Here is a 25804-nt window from a genome sequence, read left to right on the forward strand (position 1 = left end):
CGCATCGTTGTCGACTTCATTGAGTGACTCTTGAGCAACTTCCATTCTCCGTTGTTTTTGTTCGAAATTCAACAATTTTGGAACAAATTTTGCTGCCACACGTTTCATACCCAAAACATCCGAAAAAATTTCATGGCATGAGCCAATTGATATGGCAACATCATCAGCGACTTCTCTGATTGTGATTCGGCGATCGTTCATAACCATTTCTTTCACTTTTTTCACGTTTTCATCGGTTGTTGATGTGCTTGGACGTCCAGGTCGTTCGTCATCTTCAACGTTTTCGCGGCCATCTTGGAAACGCTTATACCACTCGTAAATCCTTGTTTTACTCATAGCAGACTCACCATATGCCTTTATTAACATTTCACACACTTTATTTCATTTTTTACGCAAAATTTAATACAAATTCTTTGATCCATTTTTTTTAACAAACAAAAATCGCCAAGCTCGAAAAACACGTCTAACCTTAACGGCTGCCACTTAAGAAGTAAACAATGAATATTACTGAAAATTTTATCGTACTTCAGGGGCATGTGTACCAACATAATAAAAAAAAAAATTTTACAATCAGACTCTCCAAACCCGCGAAATTTAAAAATTCCCGTTACTTTTTGAACACACCTCGTATATAAATACCGTTTTTCCAATAAAAAAAAAAGTCCACCTTGCAAACCCATCTACCTGCGACTAATTTTTATAAACAATGTTAAAATTCATCATTAATTTTTGTAAAATGTTTCTTCTAAACATATTACATCCTTTTTGAAACTTAGTAACGCTTTCATGGAGCTTTTATAAATAACCATGATTTTAATTATATTTCTTTGTATTAAAAATAAATAAACTCTAGAACAGCTACTAATAAATATTAACAACAGAAAGAATGTCACCATGTAAACATATCTTGTGGCCCTCGATGTACTAAAATAAAATGAAAATAGAAAAAGTTTTTACGAAGGAAATAACGCTTAGGGGAGGAGATCGAGGCTAAATCGGTACCCACAATTCCCAATTTCCGTTAACTACTGAAGACGAGTAGACACTTGGCCCAGGGCCTTTCCTGGGGGCCTGTGGGCTTGTATAAACGCTCTGTCTTAGTTTCAGCGACGTTTGGAAGCCAGAATGATTCGGTTTTAAAAGACGAAGAAGGAATTCCCAAAACATATTCTTATTTAGGTGAGAAATATCCAAAAATGTTTGCTGTACAATTTTGTATTATTTTTTGGAGTATGTCCGTGTGTGAGCAACTATTTCCGTCCAGGAAATTAAATAAAACGGCCTACAGATCAAGATTGATTGGATTAACATCTATCTGCCCCTTAAAGAAGATTATCAGTTCTCAGTCTCTGAATGCAGATATTGGGAAACTAGGAAATATTTGTAAATGTGTTGTCGCCGGCGTGAATCTCGCCTTTTGCACCAAGTGGCACGTCGTTTGAGTTTAACATTATAGTGAGATGCCAGGCATTCATTCGTTTGAATGAAGATCCATTAAGGAGGTAACTGTGGAAATTGTAAATAAAAATCTATTATGGGTATCGGTGTTGAAAGATGTGATCCACTTTTAGGGCAATTTGAGGAAGGGAAGATGCAGAAATTTTTAGAAAATCAAATAGTTATTTTATTCAATGGTAATAACTAGTTAGCGTAAAAAGATTGTGGGATGAGTTAACTTGCAGAAGATTCCTGATAGACAACTTAATTACAAAAGTCAAATGAAAATAATATATCCGAGTATATACATATATTAGTGTGTATGATGAGCTTTCTTAATTATAAGTGATCAACGGAAATTTATTAATTTCCAAGCGACGACTAAAAGAAATTAATTTCTTTAATTAATAATTTTGTATTTAATTACATTGACGTAGGCTCGGTAAGCCACGGACTCACATAACGGCAGACCACCCAGAAAAACGGTAGTAGGGATTTTTAAAATGGTGACGAAGCAATTAAATTTAACTGCAGGCCCACATTTTCAAGCTCGTTGCCTCTCACACGGAGATCTGCCGCTTATGCTCCAGCGGAAGAGGATGTATAGCGAGCACATTGAAATGTGCATCTCACTTAAACGGAAAATCAGGGCTACTGGATTTTAAAGAAGAACAGATATTGGGCTGATCGGCGCAAAATGGGCAAGATCTCACGTGCGGGCGTTGGATTTAACAAAGGAATCAACTCAAATTGAATGAAACTGATAGTCCCTTAAATACAAAATAAGATCGTACACAACTAAATTAGTCGCTCCACCGCTATCTTTGTCGAATTATCACATCAATTCACTTTCCATTCATTTAATATAAATATTAATTATTAGAGGGGAAGAGTGTAGACATAATCTGTCCTAATATTTATACTTTGCGATTGTTATGAATATCAACAGATTACTAAAATAAACAAGTCATTTTAATTCTAGTTCCATTGAATAAAATATTTAACTCTACAACACAAATTGTATTAATAAAAAGAATGACAATACAATAACTAATGATAGTAAATGACGTCGCTCGCAAGCTTCTTGCTCCTTAAAATGAACTTCGCTGATAAAAGAAATTGCGGATGCAATACTAACTACACTTCCTCTGTATTTATAAATGATCCTGACCAATTCTCGTAGTAGATAACATTTTTGGAAACAACTAAATTAAGTGAAGCTATTATTAGGGTTTAGTGCTGCAGACTAACTTTTATTGACCCACAAGTCCCAAAACACGTTTAACAGTAATACGGAGCAGAACACAAGGTTAACCAGAAATACATTTTTCAGATTGGTATCCGAACAGTGTTCTTTAGATACAGACAACACTCTCCTTCACCGAACAGTGAGCTGTAAGAAGCTTCCAGGAAGAGAAAATCTAAGAGCCAGCAGCTGGATTCGAACCCATGATCTTTGCGTCGGAATCTAAAATACGCTAACTTCAATTAAAAAATTTAATGAAAATAAAAAATATATATATATACAACTTACATTCATGTATATGTAAGGGCCGTTCACTGCACAAATCGATTAACTCCACTTTTTAAAATACATTAAATTTAAGTGTCAAAGCACTTGGTTCAGTCATAACTAGGGAAGGATTCGTATGTATTTACATATTTTTTTCTAGGCAATTTACAGACGTTTTTCAACTAGAAGTATTCATACTGACACTTTTTAAGCCGTTTGAGTCTACTTTTATTTCACATATTTCCACATATTTGGATGTTATCGCATATTTATACATATTTGATTAAAATAAATAAATATTTCTACATATTTAATCAAAATTTTTTCATATTTTTCATTTTGGGCATATTTCCATAATTGGGAGGTGGTTGACAGGAACTGTGAACCACAGACTGTAGGGCTGTGAATCGCAGTGGGTACAATGGTTATTGTAATTTACACAGAATGCTGCTAAACAGTGACGGGCACTTGTTAGTTGTTTGAAGTTGTCTGACGTTGTCTGTTCTTTCAGCTCGTTCGTTGAAGTGTCCAATTCATTTCGTTCGGTCACTTAGTGTATTCTTTTTTGCCACGAACATCGGCCTCAAACAAACAACTGGTTGCTAAATATCTTCGCGAGTTTCCAGCAGAACTTTTTCGAAGTGATGGAGACATTTTGTACTGCACAGCTTGTGACAAGCGCGTTTCTTGCTCTCAACGTTCCCAAGTCACCCAACATATTGCCACCGGATCGCACATAGAGAATAAAAACAGAAAGAAAGAGAGGACGTCCTATCAAGCCTTCCTTACATCTCCATCATCAAGTAAGTCAACTCTGAGTACAGATCCGTGTCGGGCTTTGGTTAGAGCAGATATCCCTTTCCACAAACTTAAAAATCCTCATTTCAAAGGATTTTAGTCGTTACAAGTCCATCTTACGCCCAGATCGTCGTCACTTTACTTTCCAATATTTGAAATTTCATGTGGTTGCAAACAATTTCGAAGAGTGAAGTTTTCAAAATTGAAAATTTAACACATCTTTTTATAAATAGTAAAAATGTTCTTTGTTGTATAAATCATTATAACTTGTAAAAACAATTTTTTTTGTTCCTAATAAATTATTATAAATGGTAAAAATGTTCTTTTCTTGTATAAATAATTATAACTTGCCCCCCCCCAAAAAAAATTCCATTTTCATAAAAAAAAATGTCCATTTTACTTAAATATTCCAGAAAATATTTTAAGAAAATCACATATTTTCCACATATTTGACGAAAATAAATGCATATTTTAATTAAATATTTGGCATTTTTAAATACATAAAAATCCGTTCCTTAGTCATAACTTTTTACATTTATAATAAATTTGCCAAATAACCAAATAATAAAGATCATCCACCATTAAACGGCAAAAAAATTTTTGGCCATTGAATAATAAATAATTTTTTTCAGAAGCCATTTTGATTAATTCAATGCTCTAATGTAAATCGTTGCAAAAATTCACCTCAAATGCAGTAGCGGGTGCTGGCTGAATGATAACGGCAAATTTATTTGAATTTATACTATAAACGACATTTTAAAAAACAATCTTATTTCATCACATTTCTCCATTTTTTGTTCTACGGAATTAATCGAGTTGTGCAGTGAACGGTTCAAATACAGCCCACACCTGGTCCTAAGAGTTAATAGAAAAGTGGAGTTAAATATTATCATAAAAGTTCGAAAAAACATGAAAATAAATTATTTTTTATGGTTTAAAGTATATTTTTGGTTATTCAAGAAAACGGAAATCTAGCGATGGTTTTACTGTGCTTGTAATCCTTCACTCGCGAGGATGAAATTCGATAGCAACATCTTTCTTAATGTAATTATTAATTCACCTTACTTGAACTGATAAAGTTCTATACTTGGAATATAACATTACCTCTGGTTTTAGAAAATAGGAAGAAACGAGCGGAAATCGTTTACATTACGTATTATTCACGAGCTTTCTTTGATGTTAACAATATGAGAAATAATAAGCGAAGCAGACTTACAAAAAGGTCATGACAGCAATCTCCAGAAGTATAAACAGAATGGTAAAACATTTTACAATAACAATAACAAATCGAAAATATAATGCAGGCAACTGTAACATTATTATACAAACAATTTAAACAAGTGGTTTAAAAGTTCAACGAGAGAAGAGACGTCGCAAAGCTGAGCTCGAGCAACAACTAGAATTGCTTGCCATGAGGAGCTAATAAAACCTAACCTGATATCCTTATCACGTTTTATTTGACTGAAATACAATACAGGAGATTATTTGCTTTTATTACTATTACTTATTGAAACTATAATCGTTTTATAAATAACTGATAGAACAATTCAAAATTTATTTCACTGGATTTCAATGAAGTCGGGATTTTGCTTTAAAAAGAGATGTTGCAAGAGTAACAAACAATGCAGTTTTTACCTTAGAACAGATCATCTAAACAGCTTCTTCAAAACTCTGTAACTCTCTTCCTGACAATGAGGCGTTATTAACGCAAAACTTGAATACACTTGGTGTATGACAATCAAATCTAGAGGCAATAACCTGCTAGGATTTTAAATATAACAAATATGAACGTATAGATCAACCATCATGCTGGTCCATGGCATAAAACTAACTTCCTAATCAAAGGCAAGTCTTATTTCTGACGTTAGATATCAACCAACAGCTTCTCTTACGTTGGGTTGAACTACCGATCAGTGGACGTGGACAAGAGGCAATTGACTAACATACTTTATTTTATATTCCTTTTAATACTAATAAATAAAATACAAGGCCTAGACCGGCAATCGAACGCAGTTCCACAATCTCAGCCTTTAAAGGATCCGCAACAAAAAAGTCTACAGATTTTGAACACTAATTTACAGTCTGATCCTTTTGTAGGACTTAATCGAAATCTATAGTTTCAGCAATCTGGAATTTTAAATGATCACAAAGAGAAGGTATAAAAAAGCCAAACAAGGAATGCACTTTACGCGATTGAAAGATTTAAGACAGTTTCTCTATTCTCAACATCGTAATTTCAATTTGAATCGATTTATTCCCACTTGTAATACTAAATAAACTGCAGTTCTACACTCAGGATTATTACTAAGTTGAACATGTAAGCAAGGATAGCAACTTGCAATGCTGCTGGCACTTTATATTCAAATTTTGCAATCACTACATTTTAATTGTACTAGTTTTAGTGATATTTCAGAAAGCTAGTTAATGTTATTACAAAACAAAGTGATATTTGTCCATAACTTTGAGGCCATTAAAGTGAATAGGTTACAAAGTTGTAAACCAAAATAATAACGTCCTAAACAATTCTTCAATCTGATCACATATCTTCTGTTGCTAGTTTATTGTTCTGTACCAATCTATTATAAGAACAACATTGTTGTGTTTCTCACCTCGTACTTTTACTTTCATGTACTGTTTATAATGCTATATAAATGCAACAACTGAATACTAATTAGTGTATTGTACAATATGAACCATCAGGCTTTAATTAAACTGCATGAATCATCGCCAACGGAAACATTGTATTACTTATATTACATTCAAGAGTTTCTCACTAGACTTTAAGATCTTTTTTTGGTACTAATAATTTATAATTTAATAAATATTACTTTATTAATGTTACTATTAGAATTTACAAAGAGTGAAATAAAGAAGAAAAACTTCTATAATTTTTGGAGTTTTACCACTCTCTTTAACTTTTCCGTTTGATTTCCATGCTGATGGTCTCCCGGATTCGTGTGCAGCTGGCTGCGCTCACAGGAGCCTCCTGCAGCTCATATGTCAGCGATGGACAGTCTGAGGCCGGCCATGCACTGTACCACCCAAAAATATAAATAAAATAAGAGCACATGATGATGGATTATGATTTCCGGTCACAAGAATACGAGGTGTGTTCAAAAAGTAACGGGAATTTTTAAATTTCGCGGGTTTGGAGAGTCTGATTGTAAAATTTTTTTTTTTATTATGTTGGTACACATGCCCCTGAACTACGATAAAATTTTCAGTAATATTCATTGTTTAATTCTTAAGTGGCAGCCGTTAAGGTTAGACGTGTTTTTCGAGCTTGGCGATTTTTGTTTGTTAAAAAAAATGGATCAAAGAATTTGTATTAAATTTTGCGTAAAAAGTGTAATAAAGTGTGTGAAATGTTAATAAAGGCATATGGTGAGTCTGCTATGAGTAAAACAAGGATTTACGAGTGGTATAAGCGTTTCCAAGATGGCCGCGAAAACGTTGAAGATGACGAACGACCTGGATGTCCAAGCACATCAACAACCGATGAAAACGTGAAAAAAGTGAAAGAAATGGTTATGAACGATCGCCGAATCACAATCAGAGAAGTCGCTGATGATGTTGCCATATCAATTGGCTCATGCCATGAAATTTTTTCGGATGTTTTGGGTATGAAACGTGTGGCAGCAAAATTTGTTCCAAAATTGTTGAATTTCGAACAAAAACAGCGGAGAATGGAAGTTGCTCAAGAGTCACTCAATGAAGTCGACAACGATGCGGATCTACTGAAACGTGTTATAACAGGTGACGAAACATGGGTTTACGGATATGATGTCGAAACTAAGGCTCAATCGTCCCAGTGGAGGCATTCTGGATCGCCAAGACCGAAAAAGGCTCGACAAGTGCGGTCGAATGTGAAGGTTATGCTCACTGTGTTCTTCGATTTTAATGGCATAGTGCATCATGAATTCTTGCCACAAGGTCAAACAATCAATAAGGAGTACTACCTACAAGTTCAACGCCGTTTGCGTGAAGCAATCCGAAAAAAACGCCCGGATTTGTGGCAAAACAATTCATGGATTTTGCACCACGATAATGCACCTGCTCACACTTCATTGCTTGTTCGTGAATTTTTGGCCAAAAACAAAACTTTAACGATGCCCCAGCCTCCATATTCGCCAGACATAGCTCCATGTGACTTTTTTCTATTTCCAAACATAAAGAGAACATTAAAAGGCCGTCGTTTTCAAGCATAGATGACATTAAAAGCGAATCGCTGAAAGAGCTGAAAGCTATCACAAAGATCGAGTTTCAGAAGTGTTTCGAGGATTGGAAAAAGCGCTGGCACAAGTGTATTGTATGCGAAGGGGACTACTTTGAAGGCGACAATATTAATGTAGATGAATAAATAAATATTTTTTTCAAAAAACGAAAATTCCCGTTACTTTTTAAACACACCTCGTACTTCGCAGGAAAGTGGGATTTGGGCTTTGAAAACTTTGAGCAAGCGTAGACTGTACTTTGTAACAAGTATTTTGCAAAAACGGCTGTAGAGAAGGAACGATTCTTCTGACCTCTCATTGAGAGATTTTATTTTAACCATGGCGATAACGCTCTGAATACTATTGGCAAATTATAGTTATTTTAAGACCTGCGAAGCTAATATGAATTGTGGTACTGGGTTCGATTCCCGGTCTTAGGCCTTGGATTTTATTTAATGGTTAATAAAAGAAATTAACAGTAAAGTATCAATCATTTCCATCTCTCATTCCCAGTATCACCTCTATGCTGATGATTTTCAGATTTACCTATCCTTTTCCCCGTCGGATTTGTTTGAAGCTGTGTTTAAACTTCAAGAAGACCTCAATAATATCTCAGCATGGGCCACGAACAATAAGCTAACCCTGAATGTAGAAAAGACCAAAACTATTGGCTCCAACCCACTCCTTAAATCATTGGCTCCTCTTCCTAATCTTTTCCTTTACAATACCCCAATAAAATATTGTTCCTCTGTGAAAAACCTTGGTATAACTTTTGATCAAAACCTATCCTTGAAAAACCATGTTTCCCAAATCTCTCGTCGTTCCATCCATATTCTAAAGCAGTTTAATAGTTCCCGTCACCATTTTCCAATTAAGACCCGGCAACTCCTAGTTTCCTCTGTTATTTTCTCCCATTTCGATTATGGTTGCTTAGTGTACGGCGGTCTTTCTGGTGATATTGAAGCTAAGCTCAAGCGCGTCTCCATGAACTGCTTTATAAGATTTATTTTCAGCATTTCCAGAGACTCTCGCATTTCGCTCTGCTACGATGAGTTGAAGTGGCTTTTTCTTATCTATCGCCGCCAATATCTTTTGGCTTCTTTCCTTTTTCAAGTCATCCAGTCTCAAAGGCCTTCCTATATTTTTCAACTCCTTAAGTTTAAATCCTCCATCCATTCCCGTAATACTAGATCTCGCTCAACTAATCTCTATATTCCCACTCACCGTACCTCATCCTTTGACAAGTCCTTCCTAATACGTGCTACCTCTCTCTGGAACTCCTAGCCTTCATCTGTCCGCCATGCTCCTACCCTATCTATCTTTAAATCCCGTCTATTCAGTTATCTCCTTTCTATTCAGCTTCCTTCGAAATTTTAATTGTTTTAATTTATTTCCTTGATTTTTATTATTATTTTGAATTTCACTTTTTGTAAATACTTATTTATTTATTTATTTTCTTTCAATCACAGGCCAAACTATTAAGGCCTCTATTTGTACCTGTGTTTATTCTTAGGGGACAATTGTCCCAGAATAATAAATTTCTTTTCTATCCTGTTCTATTCTATTCTAAAGTATGTTTGCTAGTCGCCTCCGTCCACGACACCTAATTGGTAGTTGGACGTTAAGCCCCGCCTGAAAAAATAGGCGATTACTTTACTTTACTTTACTTTTTTAGTTATTTAAAAAAATAAAAAATGTAATAACGACAAAATAAAGCTCCCTTGTAAATAATTGAACAAATATTTTGGAGAGTTTAGCTACGAGCCATTGTAAAGAGCAATAAAATTTGGGAGAATCTCTTAAAAAAATGATATTAAAATTCACAGCATACTGCCATAAAATAGGTACATGAATAATGGATGGGTTACTTCATAAAATGCGAGTAGGACATGGTATTAAATAATCCAATCGATAAATTCAGGTCACTGTTCCTAAGATGTGTGCAGTAATGACGAGAACAGCTACACCGCTGTCAAGATGACCAAACATAAGTAACTTGGTGGATCTTACAAACAAAGGGGAGACACGGTCCGCTGGTTATTAGAGAAGAGGGGCATACACGACAGAAGTTCAGAACCACATGAACGAGTAAAAGGAAGTAGACCTTCCGGTCTCACTCCGAACTGCTCTCAAAACATGAACCAAAACTGAGAGGTATAACTTTATTAGTTGCTCTTGCTACCACCGGAGTACTTAGTGGACCTATTTCTCAGCCGGAAATAATGATTTGGAAAAGAATTGACAGCACTTTGTGACCGGTTACAAAGTCACGGAAAAGGACGAACAATAATTAATTTTTACACAAAGATTATAAAATTTTACCATGCATTGATCATTTACTAAAGATGATTATGACAAAACTAAAATGTTAACATTTAGCTTACCGATACGAGGTGAATGATGTCATAGAGAATGGTGCAGTCTAATTAAACTAACAAAAAAAACGTTGCCTAAAGGAGCCAACACAAACAGGGGGGAACTAAAGGAATGACGTGTCACAGCTCAAGATAGATCACGGGTACAAGTGCATTCCAAACAGATTAGTCCCACCATCGACTGTATATCAGAACATTAGTCAGTTAATGACTATGTCCCGTCCCTATAACTCCCAGCTAGTCAGGTGTCCTGGTATAAGTAACAGTCAGTAAAAGAAATTTTTGTTTTAGAACATTTTCTTTAAATGAACAATCAAAGTAAATTTTACAAAATTTAATTTGAGATTCACTCTTCGGAGAGCGACTTTTCCTCCAGTGATTTTAAATAGTAGAATTCTTCCTTCTGTGGATAAAGTTCGCTACTTGGGACTCTATTTGGACAAAAGACTTACTTGGAATGTACATAATCAATCATCACTTTATTTGCACAAAATACATCTTTATGGCAAGGAGTTGAGGACACAATATTTACAAAAAAATAAAACAGAAATAAATATGAAAAAATTAAACTTATATAACCTTGAATTAAACTTAAATAAACTTTCTACTGCGAAAAATTCAAAATCTAAGAAATAGAAATGAAACATCTTTTAATTGGGCCGAATAGTTTAAATATAATTTTCTTTCTTGAATGTACATAATAAACTTAAGAGACAAGAACTAAACCGACGATGCAAACTGCTCTCACGATTACTCGACAAACATTCCCATCATACTCTGGGCAACAAAGCTCATCTACAATCCAAAATTCTTCGCAGAACCACCAATGCTTCGGTTTACGTTTCTAACCAACCAGACCATCCACAAAGATCTCAATGTTCCTTTTGAACGCGACCTTACCACATCCCGGTATTCAAATTTTCAGAACTCCCTCTCACTCCACTATAATCCATTAATCCAAGAACTTTCTTCCCACTCCATTCCCGGAAATCCCAGTAGAAGACTGAGACGACAGTGGCCAAGAGATCTATTATTGATGGAGTAAAATTGATGTACAATTTTTCCTTTGTAAATATGTGAATATCCCTCTCCCTTCTCATTCAGTCACTATTCTCACTCAGCGCTATTACCTTGCTAATTACTCTCATCTCGCTCAGCTCAAGTTCTTCAATATTCCTTATCACATTCACAATCTATCGCCTGCATATTTCTCGTTCCTCATAGCTTGACAATATCTTGGAGGGTTGTCAGTGGACAACTGCTCCTCTCTTGTGCTCCTCTCTTCCCTTCATCACATTTACTACATGCTAATTTTGCAGTTGTAAATTTTTCAATAAATGAATTAAAACAAAACAAAACAAAAATTGAGAAATATAATAATAATAATGTTTTATTTGTAATAAAAAGAAAGTAAATACAATTAAATAAATAAAAAAAAACATTCTACGGCATGGAAGTTCCGTCTGCCGGAGGGTTGCACAAAATTAATAAAGCAAAATAAGCACTACATAAACAGACAGTGGAAAAATTAAATTAGACAGAAAAATAAATAAATAATAATAATAAATAAAAATTAACAGCATAAAAAAAATAATAAAAATAATAACAATAAAAAATGAAAAAGAAATAAAACAGAATATCTGATTCATGCTAATCTAAAGAAAATTATATAATACATACTTTGAAAAAAGAAAGTAAAATACATTCATCAATAAATAGAATAGGAAAAAAAAGAAAATTATAGTACTCTGGAAAAAGCAAAGAAAATACATAAAGAATTTAATATAAATATTGAAGTTAATATATTTGGATGAAATTCACACAAGCCTTGAAGGGAATAATACTATGATGGCCAAATCATACGACGGCGATAATGCCAAGCCAGTCGCGCAAAGTCTATTAAGCGTTTGCAATCATTCTCAGAAGAGGCGTTTAGAAAGGGTATCAGCGCTGATGCATTGAGAAATATAAATATTAAAATAATGGCCGGCTCTAATATGGGTTTCTTTAATTTTTAATATCTTGTGACCATCATGGTCGTTTAAACTGCGCAGGCTCTATCCGGATGTATCTGTAATTTTATAACAGTGAAACTTCTTACTTACTCCTCCAGATATCGGAATTTTATCTTTACTGTTACCTTAAAAAACAGATCATAAGAACTGGAGATGGTTAAGAAACTTCTTAACTGTATCATTTTAATATAGCAGAAATATCTAAATAAAATTTGTCAATTTCCTAACAAAAATACCATCGAAATTTTCAAGTAAGAAACTTCAAGTGAAATTAGAGTAGATTTTTCACAATTAATTTTTTTAGGAAGTGAAAAAAGACAAAGATTCTATTTTAAAATATTTTTTAAATGTTTGGCGAAATCGATTGTGGACAATGAACCGAACGAGCAAAGGGTCTGCAGCAATCAAGAGTCTCTTATCTTTTGGCAAGAAGCGAAAGTGTACGAAGATAAAGTTAGGGCATGATTCCCATCCCCCCAACAATATACAAAAGGGAGGGGCAAAAGGTATGAACCGGTTTTAGAGGGATGTAAAACAAAAACAATTCAACTTACAGAAATTATGTTTATATTGTTTAATTCAGTACAGAATCTAGTTTTTTACATTAAGTTTGAAAGATGATATCACGTAGGTGGCGGCCGTCAGCCGCGATGCATTCGTCAATGCTGAAAAATAAACAGAATTTTCGCTATTGGGCTAATGAAAACCCAAGGGAAATTCACCAGAGGCCTAAAGTGACTGTATGGTGTGCAATATCCCAATTTGGGATTATTGGTCCCTACTTTTTCGAGGATAATGGGCGAACCGTCCCTGTCACCGCTGAGCGCTATGTGACAATGTTGGAAGAGTTTTTTTGAACCCGAGCTGGAAGAATTGAGTAATCTGGGAGACATCTGGTTCCAACAGGACGAGGCTACATCCCACACTGTTAGGATTTCAATAGCGAGATTGAGGCATGTGTTCCCCCAGCGCCTCGTCTCTTTGAGGGGTGACGTGGAGTGGCCTGCGCGCTCACCAGATTTGAGCATTTGTGATTTTTTTCCTTGGGGGTACATAGAAAAAAAAGTTTTTAAATATCGTCCACATACCCAGGAAGAACTTAAGGACAGAATCAGAGAAGAAGTTACGGCAATACCCATCGAAATGTGCAGAAGAGCGGTTGAAAACTTCAGAATTCGCCTTCAAGAGTGTATCGTGGCTGACGGCCGCCACATACGTGATATCATCTTTCAAACTTAATGTAAAAAACTAGATTCTGTACTGAATTAAACAATATAAACATAATTTCTGTAAGTTGAATTGTTTTTGTTTTACATCCCTTTAAAACCGGTTCATACCTTTTGCCCCACCCTGTATTAGCAGCTGCAGGCATTAAAAGCCACCAGCAGCTAGAAATGTCCAAATTTCGGAAATAATTTTTAATAAAGTCTCAGGTAAGTTTAAATTTAACTAGGGCGATCAATCGAAAAAACATTGATCATTACCTTACAGCAACTGATTTTATGATAGGCCCGGCCTTCTTTGGTTTTTAAGGTGACCTAAGAAGTCTGTACTCAGCATCCCTGTGTCACTGAAAGCACACAATATAGTAGAACCCATAACTGTTTTTGCACTAACGCTTTGGAACCTTAGGAAAACCTTAAATGAGATCGTGCTGTTAAGTGTAGTTACAATATTGATGGAAATGTGCAGTTAACTACAGAACTCCCTAAGTGGAACTTTCCAGGCATTGCCAAAGACAGTTTATACTAAACTAGCGTCACTGTTTTATTTAAAAAAAGAAAAATTACACAACTCTACGATTTGTAGCTATATTTAAACAGCCAACACATACTACAAAAGAAAGTATCAAGTTAAAATTAATACTCCCCATTCTTTAACCCCCCTCTCTGAAGGTAGTTAATGCGCAATCTTGGCCCACTGCTCAAAGTTAGACGTCTATACTCAACTACACCCAAAGAAGACAGTGCATATTTTCATTTAATGTCAAACTGGTAGAAAAGCAGAGGCTAAAAACATGCTTTAAAATTTTCAGAGCATAAATTATCTATTTCTTGAAAAATTATGCAAAAGTAATATAATAATTGTCAAAGTTGGGGTTTTTTTCAACGTTACGCACGCTTTTTCGTGCACTTTCTGACGATCAACCCTTACACAACTGTCCTACTGGACAATTTTAATTAATATTTGTTTTTAAAATAAATATTTTAAATTTAATCCAGACGCTGATTGCCAGCTCGGTCCCGATAATCTGCCAGACACAGTTGCTCATTTTTTAGTAGATGGTTAATTACCAAAGATTAAGATTTTTTTAGTCAACATCCACTCATTGATAGAAGTTCCGCTTTGGATGAACTCAATTCTTTATCGAACTGTTTTAGTGCAGATCAAATTAGAGTTTTGTGTACTTATGTAAAAAACGTTTGTTTTTCAAAATTAATAGGATTCAACGTTGGCTTTAAAGAGGTTACACTCTGTATTCATTAATTAGTTCTCGTTAGAGGATTAAATGAGTTTTTAATCTGTTTTTTATTGGCTTTATTAACATTAAGAAACATTTTATTATTTCGTTAGAACCTGGTTTGTTTACGTTCGTATAATATGTATAAAAAAAAGATATCTTTTTGGGCTAGTTTCAGGCACTGAGCTCCTGCTTTTATAAAAACTTGATTTAAAAAAAGAAAAAAACAAATATATATTATTATGCAAGAGTAGATAATAAAGATTAACGTTTCATGGCTAACCCAAATTTGGAAAAGATTTCCTACAGTCGGTCTCACTCAGTAGAAGTTTTAACGCTTAGTTACTGATGAGGAAGGCGAAACGCCGTACCAAGACTGACATAAAAGAACCTTTCTGAAAATTTCAGCTAAAGATTTAATGGGAGATATTTCATCAATTTGTACAGTAACTTTCCAAGATGTCAAGGTAAACAAGGAATGCTGGAAGAAATACCACAATATCCGTCTGTTTCGTACTGCTTTTTGTGATATGCTGGTTCCTAAATCTAAATTGATCACCTGTACGAAAAAATTTACAACTAAAACTGACAAGAAAAAGTGATAGACTGGTTAGAGCCAGAGTTTATATTTCTTACTTAAATTGACGTATCTAAAGTACGAACAATTGGCTAGCCGAGAGTACATTAGACTGCAAAATCACTGTGAAATACGAGGGTCGTTTGAAAAGTCCGTGCAAAAATAAAAACTACTTAATTTTTTGGGGTAAACCTTTTTTATTTTTCAACATAGTCTCCTTTTAGGCTTATACACTTCGTCCAACGCTGCTCTAGTTTGTTGATCCCTTCCGAATAATAGGATTTGTCCAAGTCTGAAAAATAGCCATTCGTTTCTGCAACACCTCCTCGTTTGAATAAAATCTTTTTCCCCCCAGCCATTTCTTCTTATTGGGGAACAAATAGTAGTCCGAGGGAGCCAAGTCTGGAGAATAGGGGGGATGTGAAACGAGTTGGAACCCTATTTCCATTAATTTTGCGACCACAACTGCTGAGGTGTCAGCTGGTGCGTTGTCGTGATGGAAAAGAACTTTTTTGTGGGCCAATCGTGGGCGTTTTTCTTGCAGCTCGGTTTTCAAACGGTCCAATAACGATGAATAATATGCACCTTTAATAGTTTTACCCTTTTCCAGATAGTCGATGAGGATTATTCCTTGCGAATCCCAAAAGACAGTCGCCATAATCTTTCCGGCCGAAGGAACGGTCTTCGCCTTTTTTGGCGCAGATTCCCCCTTGGTAACCCATTGTTTAGATTGTTCTTTGGTCTCAGGAGTGTAATGATGTATCCATGTTTCATCCACAGTGACGAAACGACGCTTAAAGTCCTGCGGATTCTTCTGGAACAGCTGCAAACCGTCCTTGCAACACTTCACACGATTTCGTTTTTGGTCAAGCGTGAGCAATCGCGGCACCCATCTTGCGGATAGCTTTGTCATGTCCAAATGTTGATGCAAAATATTATGTACCCGTTCATTCGAGATGCCCACAGCACTAGCAATCTCACGCACCTTCACTCTTCTGTCATCCATCACCATATCATGGAGTTTATCAATGATTTCTGGAGTAGTAACCTCAACAGGGCGTCCAGAACGTTCAGCGTCACTTGTGCCCATATGACCACTCCGAAAATTTTGAAACCACTTATAAACTGTTCTAATCGAAGGTGCAGAGTCACCATAATGTTTATCAAGCTTCTCTTTAGACTCCTGAGGCGTTTTGCCTTTCATAAAGTAGTGTTTAATCAACACACGAAATTCTTTTTCGTCCATTGAAAATCACTCGACTTCCTCGATTCAAACGAATGCCAAACACAAAGAAATCGACCGATCTGGCTGAAACTTGGTGTGTGTTCTTCCAAGAGATGCTACTAACTAAACATAACCTCGATACGCGCCAGTGGTGCTATCTCTCTGACTTTGCACGGACTTTTCAAACGACCCTCGTAAGTTGTCCAAATTTTGGTTTTTCTAAGAGTGCATAATAAAATTAGACCATTCTCCAATTAGCTCTCTTTGGCATCTTGACAAATTGTACTAGAAACGCATAACCAATCATGAGGGCCGGCCATTAAACCAGCGATGGATTCATCATAATAGATACTAATTAAAAAAGCCAAAAACAAGCCTGAGCCGTGCGCACTCTTGAAAACTAAATTGCAGTCTAATATAAATTACAAAATTTATTGCACCATTCAAAATATAAATTTAAGATAAAATACTCTTTCAAAAGATTAACAGTAATTTATTACCCGCAAATCGTGCAGCAGTTTGATAATTTATTTCACTCCGATATGGCGGACATTTAATCTATTTCAACTCAGGCAACTAGAATCCTTGCAGCAGAATTAATGACATCATTTTACTTGAGTATACTGTATTGAAAATTATTAAACAAGTTAACAGTGATAACACGAACGGTATAATGTAACTCGCATGAGTTAAGTCAAATTTTAGTCGCCACCAGAAGAGTCGTTGATAAGGTTTCGGCCAAACCCACCAACTTGGGAGAAGTTGTTGTTTTACTTCCTTTTACAGGATGTGTCATTTTTCTGAGTCAAGTTTAGAATCATTGTGGATTCACTCAAAAATGTGACTCATTAAACTTCATGCTCACTGCACGCATGTTATCTGTATCGTTCATTTGTAATTTATTTCCAAAGAATATGCTTCTTAAGGCAGTTTTAAGGAAGAGGTAAGATTTTCAGGTGTCATTCAAGTGTAATTTACGGACTCATCAGAACCGTTTTTTTGAGAAAATTTCCCAAGAGACTCAAAAAAATCACTCAGTAAAGCGGCACTATCAGTTAATTTTCTCCAAATGGTGCACATTACGGCAGAGATTCAAAATATAAAATTTGAAATTCCCGTAATTTCCAGTTTTTTGAGCTTTCAATTGAGACCAGTTTATAAAAATCAGTGTTCCGGGCTAAGGGTCTCCTACAAATGGGTATTTCCTTTGGAATTCTAATAATTGAATATTTAATTGTAATTCTAAATAAATAATTTTTTAAAAGAAGTTGAGCTGAAGTTCAACAAATTTGTAGTTTTTAATGAATTTTCAAGCACAAAATAGTTTAAAATATAAAAACAAAAATGATGTAAATGCGTTAAGAGAATCTCGATGGACTCAGATTTTATTTGAAAAAACTAAATATTCTTAAAAATTTTAACTTGCTTCAATGATTTTGGAGAGTATTGATTTGAACAGAAAAACCAATCTATAAATAATTGTTTACATCGTAATGACGAATGAATCTCAACCTTATTTATGCAACGAATATAAACAAACGGTCTGATTTCTCCATACTTTACGTAGAAAACTCATAGTTTTAGTTTAGAGTCTTTGAAACATTTGTAGTAATTTAGGTTGAATCTTTAATCAACCAACTACAGCTAAACTATTCTAAAACTACAGCAATCAATAGTTAGTTGTGTGACCCGGTCCACAAATTAAACTTTTTTTTTTAATAATTATTCTAATTACTGTAACTCTTCAATCTTCTATTTGAGCCGCCATTAACGGCAATTCACTTTAACGTAGTTCCAAAAACTGTTTTTACATCATCAACTACAAGAAGTCTTCATCAACCTCAAGGCGTGGAATGCGTGGGAACAAAGAGCAATCTGTCTTATACTTTCTTTTTGCTGAGCGGGTTTTTTAATTACTATTTAGTTGCATTTATCTATCAGTTTTAAGGTTAAAAAATCTGAACAAGAAATGACTTGGTTGGTTGGCGCCAGCGAATTCAAAAACAAAAAAGAAAACGTTTTTCAGGAAAATGAACAAATTCTGAAACTATTCTCAAAGTTAATATAACATTTTAAAGCATTTTCTTCTCTTGCTAATAATTAACTAACACATTCACTTAAATTTTATCTGTAATAATGTTAGGACCACCAGAAAGATACACTCATTGCACCTGTCTGGTACAATAGCTGCTCCCCTATCAGGTACATACATTTGGTGTGAGACCAAACATCAAGAACCAGTGGATGTTGCATCACGATAATGCTCCTTGTCACACAGCAATTTCAATAAACCAGAGTTTTTGGCCAGTAAAAACATTCCTGTGGCTCCTCAGCCTCCTTATTCGCCTGACTTGAGTCCTTGTGACTTTTTTCTCTTCCCGAAGTTGAAAAATCACCTCAAGGGAACTCATTTTGGGACAGTCGAAAACATTCAAACGGCTGTAACCGACCAGCTGAAGGCTATTCCAGTATCGGAGTTCGAGCACTGCTATGAGGAGTGGAAGAAACGTCTCCAGCCCTGTGTGGCTTCAGAAGGAAGTTATTTTGAAGATGACGATATAGAATTGTAATTCTTTTTGAACAAAAATTTTTAAAAAAAATCAGTCTCATTACTTAATTTACAGACCTCCTACTCTTTTAATGCAAACACTTCTCGTATTAAGTACATAATAATCAACTATCAAAAACTAAATATCTAAACAAAAACCATATTTATATTTCAATACAGATACAACCATAAATTATACTTAAATATATTTAAATTAGCAAGACGTATGTTTCGATTTATTCTTCTACTAGTTGGTGCTCTCTATCGCAAGTAGGTCCCAATTTATTAACACAAGCCTTGCTTCTATTGTGGTTGGAATCCATCGCTGTTTACCATTGTTAGTAACAGTATATGTCTGATGTAGTGCTAATTTATAAAATCTACTCTAACTTCTCTTTTAATTAATTTATTCCAATTAATATTTAATATTTCGGTCAAAATATGTCAAGGCGTTTGAATAATTAATAAAGAGCAACTTATGAAAAAGTTACATACAAAATCTTGTTTCTACAATTATTGCAAATTAAAAATTGCAACATTGTTTTTATTACGCTATTAATCTGAAATACAAAAAGTGTCTTTCAGAACGACACAAACGAAATACAAAAGAAAGTAAAATGTAAAAGATCTCAGACAGAGATAAGTTAAATATGTAACACAATCACGTTCAGGTCATCGAGTGAACACAAATCGATACACTAATAACTCATCTATTAACTGTATCCCATTCCATAGGATGCCAACTAAAAAACTATGTCCAATTACATGATTACATGATTTATTGAATAATTTTCAGACTAATGAAAATTCTTTAAAAAAAAAAGTACTGGTAGCAGTCAAGCTTCATTTAGCAAGGATCGAGAAGAACAAGTTAGGACCACCAGAAAACTGCTATTAAACGGAACTTTTCCTGATTGCCATGGAAAATGGAACTAGTCTCCATTTTCTCATCTGCCTTCCAATATTAGAATCGATTTATTTGTTCTAAGTGAGAATGTCAATCACTTGTACGAGGGTCGTTTGAAAAGTCCGTGCAAAGACAGAGAAATAGCACCACTGGCGCGTATTGAGGTTATGTTTAGTTAGAAGCATCTCTTGGAAGAACACACACCAAGTTTCAGCCAGATCGGTGTATTTCTTTGTGTTTGGCATTCGTTTGAATCGAGGAAGTCGAGTGATTTTCAAAAAATGGACGAAAAAGAATTTCGTGTGTCGATTAAACACAACTTTATGAAAGGCAAAACGCCTCAGGAGTCTAAAGAGAAGCTTGATAAACATTATGGAGATTCTGCACCTTCGATTAGAACAGTTTATAAGTGGTTTCAAAATTTTCGGAGTGGCCATATGGGCACAAGTGACGCTGAACGTTCTGGACGCCCTGTTGAGGTTACTACTCCAGAAATCATTGATAAAATCCATGATATGGTGATGAATGACAGAAGAGTGAAGGTGCGTGAGATTGCTAGTGCTGTGGGCATCTCGAATGAACGGGTACATAATATTTTGCATCAACATTTGGACATGACAAAGCTATCCGCAAGATAGGTGCCGCGATTGCTCACGCTTGACCAAAAACGAAATCGTGTGAAGTGTTGCAAGGACGGTTTGCAGCTGTTCCAGAAGAATCCGTAGGACTTTAAGCGTCGTTTCGTCACTGTGGATGAAACATGGATACATCACTACACTCCTGAGACCAAAGAACAATCTAAACAATGGGTTACCAAGGGGAACTCTGCGCCAAAAAAGGCGAAGACCGTTCCTTCGGCCGGAAAGATTATGGCGACTGTCTTTTGGGATTCGCAAGGAATAATCCTCATCGACTATCTGGAAAAGGGTAAAACTATTACAGGTGCATATTATTCATCGTTATTGGACCGTTTGAAAACCGAGCTGCAAGAAAAACGCCCACGATTGGCCCACAAAAAAGTCCTTTTCCATCACGACAACGCACCAGCTCACACCTCAGCAGCTGTTGTCGCAAAATTAATGGACATAGGGTTCCAACTCGTTTCACATCCCCCCTATTCTCCAGACTTGGCTCCCTCGGACTACTATTTGTTCCCCAATATGAAGAAATGGCTGGCGGGAAAAAGATTTTATTCAAACGAGGAGGTGATTGCAGAAACGAATGGCTATTTTTCAGACTTGGACAAATCCTATTTTTCGGAAGGGATCAACAAACTAGAGCAACGTTGGACGAAGTGTATAAGCCTAAAAGGAGACTATGTTGAAAAATAAAAAAGGTTTACCCCAAAAAATTAAGTAGTTTTTATTTTTGTACGGACTTTTCAAACTACCCTCGTATATGAAACTTGATAATTCCAGTGCCATATAAAGCAAGGAGAAAAATTATTCGGCGACAAGTTCTTTATTGACTGCTAATTTAGTTAGCTGAGTAAACGTCACGAGTTAAATCCACAAAAACAGGATGAAGTTTCAAATAAACAAAAACTACTAAAAAAAAACTGGTCAAATTATTTGCACATGTTTCAAAATGATGTCACACAATATACCGCACATTGGTTTAGTGACTAAAATAGAGCCACCACCAGACGCAATTTATTAGAACAGAAACACTGGAAGGGCTCGAAGGTGTTTCTTTCTATTTTTATATATTGAAATATTTTGTTACTAGAGTTCAGATATCTTCTGAGAGCGTGGGATACTAGGAACGTTGACCCATTCTAGGATCTGTACTCCACAATACAGGACTTCTATCAAAGATACAATGAAGTATTTATAATAATGGATAATTAAAGATGATAATGAAATGATAGCGTGAGAAAAGGATGTATAAAATTAAAGAAAAGATACGTAAAAAGATAAACTACAAAGTGATAAAGCGCTGATTAACGTTCCTATAGTTACATAAGCAGCAAAAATAGGCTAAGAATGGCGATAAATTGGAATGAGAATATGAGGTATCACGGAGTGGAGACGGTGAACGAAATGATGAACCTGGAGACTGGCTCGCCAAGGTAATTGAGCATAAGGCACGCAAAGTTTGGGTTTTTACTTATTCTCTACTCTGTTAGCAACAAGTAAATGACGGCACTTTATACCTGGAACAAATGATTTGAATGGTGGCTATCAAGGAGTTGGTTAACACAGGATACTAATCAAATTTGAAGAAGAAAGATGCTCTCTTTTTGTCAAGCAAAAACATTGATGCTTCAACCTTTGGAAAGAATTGGAGGAAAGGGCAGATTGAGAAGGTATAGTGATAGGGTTATAATGTTCGTACAGTTTGAGATGAACCTTGCCAGCTATTTTTTCCTTTTAAGATATTTTATAAACACTTAAGTACACCATAAACACAGTTTCGTTTTCTGAAAACCATTTTTTTCAGATTCAGGGAACATCCAAACAAATATTTTCAGAGAAAACTCCGTTTTTTTCTCGAAAATTTGGCATAATCGTAATACTTTCTTTATCTCGTTAGAGAAACTATATATGTTGGTACTCAGTGTGCAAGGTGCATCAAACTATAAGAGCAAATAATCAGGCTTTACTAATATTTTTGTAAAAAAAAAAAAAAATTCTAAATAATGCAGCGATTTTCAATTAGGTGATTTAAAACAAAAAATATTTTAAAACGATCAATGTACAGCCTGCCTGTACGCAATAGCGACCTCTATAGAACTAGCGGCATGCATAAACAACTCACTCGTTTGGCATGAGCTACGTCTCGCATGCCTTTCTCATGGGATATTTTTATCTACACAGAGGAACTAGATACACCTATTTTCAGGTGTCCATGATGGTAATTTATTACCATTTCTAGTCCTTTTTACAGAGATTCTTTTATCAATTCTGCCACAGGGTGAACTAAATTATCAGATAGATATAAATAATCATTTATTAGCAAAGTAATCTATTTTTAAGGAGGCTGTTGAAGTTCCAACACATAATAGGTGTCGTAAACGGTAAGCGTAAACAGATACACTGTTTTTAAAAACGAATAAAATATGGCTAAATATTAGACCTAGAACCGGGGTTTCTTCAATTACAAGTTCTTGCTCGTAGCCATTACACCAAATAATCTGCCCCGGAAGTTGATCGTAATCCTTGGCCAAGAAATCGTCAATAAGAGGAAAATAATCTGTTGGAAGTACTGCCTTAAAGAGAGAAACCAAGTTTGATGGCCTGCAGTGCCTTCAAGATCCTTCGGGTGCCAATGTCCGTCTATTTAAAGAAGAAGTAAAAAAAAGGTTCAAAATATTTCAAGTAGGAGAAAGTTGCAAAATAATTTCCTGTAATAGAAACATTTAAATCACTTTAATACACTGTTGAAAAAACGGCAAAGAGCCAAACGAGATTTATAAGTTCCCTGGGATTATATTAATCCTTGTTTTGGCAAGGGGACGGTGGACTTCCTTCTACTAAATAATAACCTCCATTGGCCTCACAAAATATTTATTATATATTTGTTCTAGAGTTGAATAATATATCTAAATGAAACTATTTATTCTGCAACGTTTAGAAATTCAATCGAAACTAGTAAAATAGAATAACTATTAATAATGATTGAGACAACGATGCCTTATTTTCTCGCTATAGTTTTAAGTAATACTTATTATTTAGTTAAAACAAAACCGCCAGACTACATAACAACAGAGTGGGTTTAATACCAAAGCTACTGGTTACAATTTACAGAGGTTGGTAGTATATATCCGTGTACCAAAATGTTTGTTGAAGTTTCAATGTATTTAAGTTATTTATTTAAACTGGTTACTGGTTGATAATTAGTCATTTTGACTTAAACTACTTCAGACAAGCATTGCTACCACGCCAAATATTCAAATTTGACCTTTTCACAAGGAAATTCCCTTTTGAGGTTTCCGGAGTCTAAAAAAGTGTATTTTCTTTCTCTCTGAAAGCGTGTACTTACAGAGAACAGGTCAAAAATTGAAGAACGCTTTGACATGAAAATTTATATTTTAAATTAGGTCCTCGAGATATCCCAGGGTGTTCATTTTAAGACGGCTCAAATGCATTTCATCCTTAAATGGTTAATCTGAGCAAAAAATTGTAGAGGAAAAATTTGTTGCCCGTCACCTCTAGTTTCAGAATGTGTGACTTGATTTTAGATTCCTGCCCGCATACTCGGCTGACGCGCGACCAAAAGAGAGGGTTCGCAGTTGACCCCCATTTTTGTATACACAGTTTTAAAGAGTATAAAAAGTTATGAAAGAAACCGGAAACCGCAATTCGATATCTTCAAAATTAAAGGTGCTAGGCCATTTTAAAATCTGGTATTTATTAATCATATTTTAATTTTTTAACTTGTTATCAAAGAGAAAGAAGTGCCCGCGATAGGTCATTTTTATATATTTTTTCATCCCCTGTCTACTAAAAATATTGCCAAGGCAGTAAAGCTAGTATTTTTCTTAATATCGGGAAATAAGTAGTTTTCCGAGTGATTTTCTAAGCAATAATCAAATGTTAAGAGCTTTAGATGTTCTCAAGCATACACAAAATGGCTAAAAAATAATTTTACATCTGTTACAAACAAGTAGGTTTAATAATTATTTGGTAATTTTGGGAGAGTTGCGTTTAATTACCAAAAACATTGGAAACCTCCTGCCACATATTTAAGTGATCCTTTCAAGTTTGATCCTTTACATGAAATCACGTACAATTTTTTGAGAGCAAAAAGGGAGGAATTCCCATGACAGTACAAACTGACCTTCAAGAGGGCCTACATCTGGGTTAAACGTATGGCTATCAGGGTTTAAAAATTTTTAAATAACCAAAAGTACCACTAACCTTTATGAGGTTTCTGGAAGGAAAAGGGTTCCAAATATTTGTATTACTTTATACATTTATTGAACTCGTGTTAATCAATAATATAATTGTCGTATACACATTACGCACAAGTAATCAATAACTTCTATTGGAATAACTTTTTCAGTAAATGTTTTTTTAGGGCAAAGGGATGGAGGTTTGTTCCCTCTAAAAAGACGTTTCGATGTTATGTCTTGTTTTATAACCTAGATAAGGTTATGTCTTGTTTTATAACCTAGATAAGGTTAGTAATTATTAAATATGTTTTTAAAATTATTTATTTATTTATTGATGAGGTTTAAACGCAAAATAAATTAGGATACATCCAATGCTTACAATTTAATACAGAATTTATTAGCACGAGTTAAAATATTAGAGTTTTAACGTAATTAATAGCTAATCCATTAACAATTGGTACAAAGTGAGCGCGTTAATTTGAAATAGCTGGTGGTTTGAACTGGTCACATTTGCGAAGATTCTTTAATTATAACTTGGACAAACTTGCAGATAATCCATTTCTTTTTTTTTTTTTTTTTTTTTTTTTGGCTATCCAATGAGATCGTCTTGATGATTAGACGATAATGATTCCTCCAGACTTACTGTTTTTGATAATTCCATTTGTCTAAACCGGACTTCTGATTCTTTTAACTTAGCACATACTTCAGAAAGTGTTGCACTGACTTTCACTTGGATCTCTTCCACATCTTTTATTGCATTAGCCACAACGTCTGTAGAAGAACGTTGTACGGGTACTGCTTGAAACATGTCACCATTAGTACATAGATAAATAAGAATATGACGGGGAATGGAATCACTTTCATTTAGAGAAGTTATTTCAAAACTATTAGCCAAGA

At 34.9% G+C, this 25804-nt stretch overlaps 1 protein-coding gene and 1 long non-coding RNA gene across 33 annotated transcripts in view; both read right to left on the bottom strand.

The window, feature by feature from the left end:
- The window catches only part of LOC141450533 (uncharacterized), a 248211-nt gene that overhangs the window by 78062 nt on the left and 144345 nt on the right, over window positions 1-25804 (bottom strand). The window lies entirely within an intron of this gene.
- LOC141449536 (uncharacterized) lies at window positions 9060-14513 on the bottom strand. The gene is made up of 2 exons (XR_012455581.1): window positions 10347-14513; window positions 9060-9594 (listed from the first exon to the last, which is right to left on the bottom strand). It is a non-coding gene; the product is annotated as an uncharacterized lncRNA (long non-coding RNA).

This window comes from Rhodnius prolixus, unplaced genomic scaffold (genome assembly GCF_049639745.1).
Source record: "Rhodnius prolixus isolate KJV_2025 unplaced genomic scaffold, Rpr scaffold_2, whole genome shotgun sequence".
Classification (NCBI taxonomy): domain Eukaryota; kingdom Metazoa; phylum Arthropoda; class Insecta; order Hemiptera; family Reduviidae; genus Rhodnius; species Rhodnius prolixus.